Source organism: Coregonus lavaretus (genome assembly GCF_964263955.1).
Source record: "Coregonus lavaretus genome assembly, chromosome: 12".
In the NCBI taxonomy this organism is placed as follows: Eukaryota; Metazoa; Chordata; class Actinopteri; order Salmoniformes; family Salmonidae; genus Coregonus; species Coregonus lavaretus.
In genome coordinates this window covers 46,526,920-46,532,946 of record NC_139999.1, presented here as the reverse complement: position 1 = coordinate 46,532,946, position 6,027 = coordinate 46,526,920, and positions in this window count along the sequence as shown.

The following is a 6,027-nucleotide window of genomic DNA, read 5'->3' as shown; positions in this document are numbered from 1 at the left end:
TTTCCATTAAAAATCTTGAAAACGGGTTAGGAAAAATGTGAACTAAGATCCCAAAACGTTAATGTCCAATCGCCTTTCGACGTTATTTCGGGTCTCCTGCTGATTTCGACCGTAAACAAGTGTGGACTAGCCTATGATTGATGCTCCTGCCAAAATACCGCAGAGTCGCTCACTCGCCCACTCTGCACTAGTCTCAGCAGCATCCGACGCACAGGCACGAGTGTAGTCTATCTCTATTTCACGCATTAAGAGGACCACTTTAAACCAATGTGATATAGGCTCAATTTCATAGATGAGCTAGACTTCAAATACATTGTCAGTTAATTTAATTCACAAATAAAAACATTTACATTCTGCCCCTAATTGTCATGTATTTTTTATGCTTTCAAGATTTATTGACATTAAAAATGATTAATTTTTATTATTAAATAAAATATCTAAATTGTGATTTACTATGCCTATATTTATTTTCATGTGTTGAGCCTAGTGATGTAGAGATAAAAAAAAGGAAACTTGATATGCATGAAGGAAACTTATGCAATGCAGTTTGCCTACTGTTTTTCCTCCTACTTCATCAGACTATTGGAAAGCCTATATCCTACTGCTATCATGTGAACCCACTGATGCGCAACTGTGTAAGAGCTCGAGCTTCTCTGATAAATCACTGTGCGTAGGAGACTTGCCAATGTAGTCTATACCAACTGGACAAAACCTCAATTCAATTAGGTCCTTTCTATTCTACCAGTCTTCTTCAAGCTTGAAAAACCCTAACAGTCATTGACATACAGTACATTGCTTACTTGAGCACTGGCCTTGTGCCAGTTAATGAATCTAACAGGTCCCTCTTTGTGCCTCGGCCCCTAGGGGTCCTTGGTGAAATCTAGACTGAAGAGCTCAGCTCTCTGCTGTTAAACTGACCTTCTAAAGGTTACATGAGATTGCTGCTTCAAAGCAGCTTGTTGAGTTCTGGCTGGCTTGCTTGTGCCCCATGTGAGGGACCCCACCGGCAGGCAGGGAGGCAACACCAGCAGGTGTAAGATTAACTAGTATGCATGCTCTCCACATATTAATGCTATCAAAGTTAAAGGGGAACTCCACTCATCTTTTGGCAGTTTTTTTTTCATTAGTCCACTGTTGATACAGTGTCAAAATGTCTTGAATGTCGGCATTCAAGTTTTCAATATTGGACTTTTAAGAAGCAAAGTGTCACCGGCCACAACATCATGATGATGCAAAATGCTCTCCTGAATAAAAGGCAATCAAAGACACATTTCAGAGTCATGTGAGATTGATGTCAGTACCGGCTATTCTGAAAACACTTTGAAAATTGTGAACACAAATATGGTGTTATTTGTTCAGTTCAGTAAATCTTTAAAATCTCCCCAAAAGTCAATTTGTGTGCGACATAAAAGGATGGATCAAAACACACAACATAAAACGACATAAGCAAGTATAGGATAAGCGCAAGTATGATACGATAAGAAGCGCAAAACGCACGTTGTTGTGCAAAATACAAGGTCAGTCAATGACTTTTGCACTATAATTATAAGGTGGAGTTGCAGGAAATTTGGGCAGGCCAACACATATTGAGGAAGTTGTAATTGAGGAGATCTACTACTACTGAAAATCCCATCTCTCTCCTACTAAGCAGACGGACAGAGAGTGTGGCAGTATCTACTCCTGTTTCTCCAATCTCCAGGAAGGGGTGAGGGGGCGGTGGGGTGCTTGGTGGGTGCTAGAGGTTACAGCTTTGAGGACTCTCCCTGACAGCCCTGCAGGCTTTAATCCTGTTGCCACATCCTGGGGAGAGCATTCTAATTACTGACCCACCACCACCTCTTCTCTTCCTGCTGATCCCCCCTAGGAGGGCCCTACTCCATTAATTGGAATGGATCTCTAAAGGGAATTGAACAGTAGTTCAACACTTCATGTGTCTGTGTCTGTAGCCAAATCCGAGTTATAATAGCCCTACATAAATAAGTACTTTGGTTTTGTGCACTGACACAGGGAACATTGTTAAGTCCGACGGACCGTGAATACATACAGTGGCTTGCGTAAGTATTCACCCCCCTTGACATTTTTCCTATTTTGTTGCCTTACAGCCTGGAATTAAAATAGATTTTTGTGGGGTTTGTATCATTTGATTTACACAACATGCCTACCACTTTGAAGATGCAAAAAAAATAATAATTGTGAAACAAACAAGAAATAAGACAAAAAAACAGAAAACTTGAGCGTGCATAGCTATTCAACCCCCCAAATTCAAAACTTTGTAGAGCCACCTTTTGCAGCAATTACAGCTGCAAGTCTCTTGGGGTATGTCTCTATAAGCTTGGCACATCTAGCCACTGGGATTTTTGCCCATTCTTCAAGGCAAAATTGCTCCAGCTCCTTCAAGTTGGATGGGTTCCATTGGTGTACAGGAATCGTTAAGTCATACCACAGATTCTCAATTGGATTGAGGTCTGGGCTTTGACTAGGACATTCCAAGACATTTAAATGTTTCCCCTTAAACCACTCGAGTGTTGCTTTAGCAGTATGCTTAGGGTCATTGTCCTGCTGAAAGGTGAACCTCCGTCCAAGTCTCAAATCTCTGGAACAGGTTTCCCTCAAGAATTTCCCTGTATGGAAATTAGCACCATCCATTATTCCTTCAATTCTGACCAGTTTCCCAGTCCCTGCTGAGGAAAAACATCCCCACAGCATGATGCAGCCACCACCATGCTTCACTGTGGGGATGGTGTTCTCGGGGTGATGAGAGGTGTTGGGTTTGCACCAGACATAGCATTTCCCTTGATGGTCAAAAAGCTCAATTTTAGTCTCATCTGACCAGAGCACCTTCTTCCATATGTTTGGGGAGTCTCCCACATGCCTTTTGGCGAACAACAAACGTGTTTGCTTATTTTTTTCTTCAAGCAATGGCTTTTTTCTGGCCACTCTTCCGTAAAGCCCAGCTCTGTGGAGAATACGGCTTAAAGTGGTCCTATGGACAGATACTCCAATCTCCTTTGTGGAGCTTTGCAGCTCCTTGAGGGTTATCTTTGGTCTCTTTGTTGCCTCTCTGATTAATGCCCTCCTTGCCTGGTCTGTGAGTTTTGGTGGGCGGCCCTCTCTTGGCAGGTTTGTTGTGGTGTCATATTCTTTCAATTTTTTTATAATGGATTTAATTGTGCTCCGTGGGATGTTCAAAGTTTCGGATATTTTTTTATAACCCAACCCTGATCTGTACTTCTACACAACATTGTCCCTGACCTGTTTGGAGAGCTCCTTGGTCTTCATGGTGCCTTTTGCTTGGTGGTGCCCCTTGCTTAGTGGTGTTGCAGACTCTGGGGCCTTTCAGAACAGGTGTATATTACTGAGATCATGTGACAGATCATGTGACACTTAAATAAAGTTCACCTGTGTGCAATCTAACTAATTATGTGACTTCTGGAGGTAATTGGTTGCACCAGATCTTATTTAGGGGCTTCATAGCAAAGGGGGTGAATACATACAGTGGGGAAAAAAAGTATTTAGTCAGCCACCAATTGTGCAAGTTCTCCCACTTAAAAAGATGAGAGAGGCCTGTAATTTTCATCATAGGTACACGTCAACTATGACAGACAAATTGAGAAAAGAAATCCAGAAAATCACATTGTAGGATTTTTAATGAATATATTTGCAAATTATGGTGGAAAATAAGGCTCCTCTGTCCTCCACTCGTTACCTGTATTAATGGCACCTGTTTGAACTTGTTACCTGTATTAAAGACACCTGTCCACAACCTCAAACAGTCACACTGCAAACTCCACTATGGCCAAGACCAAAGAGCTGTCAAAGGACACCAGAAACAAAATTGTAGACCTGCACCAGGCTGGGAAGACTGAAGCTGCAATAGGTAAGCTGCTTGGTTTGAAGAAATCAACTGTGGGAGCAATTATTAGGAAATGGAAGACATACAAGACCACTGATAATCTCCCTCGATCTGGGGCTCCATGCAAGATCTCACCCCGTGGGGTCAAAATGATCACAAGAACGGTGAGCAAAAATCCCAGAACCACACGGGGAGACCTAGTGAATGACCTGCAGAGAGCTGGGACCAAAGTAACAAAGCCTACCATCAGTAACACACTACGCCGCCAGGGACTCAAATCCTGCAGTGTCCCCCTGCCTAAGCCAGTACATGTCCAGGCCCGTCTGAAGTTTGCTAGAGTGCATTTGGATGATCCAGAAGAGGATTGGGAGAATGTTATATGGTCAGATGAAACCAAAATATAACTTTTTGGTAAAAGCTCAACTCGTCGTGTTTGGAGGACAAAGAATGCTGAGTTGCATCCAAAGAACCCCATACCTACTGTGAAGCATGGGGGTGGAAACATCATGCTTTGGGGCTGTTTTTCTGCAAAGGGACCCGGACGACTGATCCGTGTAAAGGAAAGAATGAATGGGGCCATGTATCGTGAGATTTTGAGTGAAAACCTCCTTCCATCAGCAAGGGCATTGAAGATGAAACGTGGCTGGGTCTTTCAGCATGACAATGATCCCAAACACACCGCCCGGGCAACGAAGGAGTGACTTCGTAAGAAGCATTTCAAGGTCCTGGAGTGGCCTAGCCAGTCTCCAGATCTCAACCCCATAGAAAATCTTTGGAGGGAGTTGAAAGTCCGTGTTGCCCAGCGACAGCCCCAAAACATCACTGCTCTAGAGGAGATCTGCATGGAGGAATGGGCCAAAATACCAGCAACAGTGTGTGAAAACCTTGTGAAGACTTACAGAAAACGTTTGACCTGTGTCATTGCCAACAAAGGGTATATAACAAATTATTGAGAAACTTTTGTTATTAACCAAATACTTATTTTCCACCATAATTTGCAAATAAATTCAAAAAAATCCTACAATGTGATTTTCCTGATTTTTTTCCCCTCATTTTGTCTGTCATAGTTGACGTGTACCTATAATGAAAATACAGGCCTCTCGCATCTTTTTCAGTGGGAGAACTTGCACAATTGGTGGCTGATTAATTGCTTTTTTCCCCCCACTGTATGCACGCACCACTTTTATGTTATTTATTTGTTATAATTTTTTTAAACAAGTAATTTATTTCATTTCACTTCACCAATTTGGACTATTTTGTGTATGTCCATTACATTAAATCCAAATAAAAATCCATTTAAATTACAGGTTGTAATGGAACAAAATAGGAAAACACCAAGGGGGGTGAATACTTTTGCAAGGCACTGTAGTTGTAATGTCGGTAATATCAGCCAGATCTTCCTATGATCTCTGGTCATGTTAGGTCAGTCTCAATGTTAATCACACGTATCATGCAGTTCCACTACAGCATGTCTCTCTCTATGACACAACCCTGCGGTCTCAGACTAGGTTAATTTTCTCCCTCTTCATCCTCTTCCTCTAGCCTCCAGCTCTTTGGCTTGTGCCTAGTCATTCACTGTATTGACACATATTTTTTTAAGCTCAATCCAAAATTACTATATAATGAACATGACCTTAAAGTACAAAAGGTAGAACTGGATAGTTGAGCACTCACAGGGAATTGGGAAACACTATAAATGGGAATACTAACCAGTTTATATTATTCTAAGAATGTTGTAGCTTCTACTAAAAAAGGTAACTCAATGAGGATCAAATTTTTTTTAAATCTTCACCATTACTGTCATTGTTCTTCCACCTCTGACCTGCTGGTCCCCCTACCTCTGCGGTAGCACAGTTCCCGCTCAGCCCAGTCAAAACTGTTCGCTGCTCTGGCACCCCAATGGTGGAACAAGCTCCCTCACAACGCCAGGACAGCGGAGTCACTAACCACCTTCCGGAGACACTTGAAACCCTACCTCTTTAAGGAATACCTGGGATAGTATAAAAGTAATACTTAAACCCCCCCACCCCACACAAAAAAATACATAAATAAAAAGGTTATATATATATATAAAACTAATGAAAATTAAAAATATACTCTAAAAAATAAAATAGAAAAAATGGTTGTCCCACTGGCTATCAGAAGGTGAATGCACCAATTTGTAAGTCGCTCTG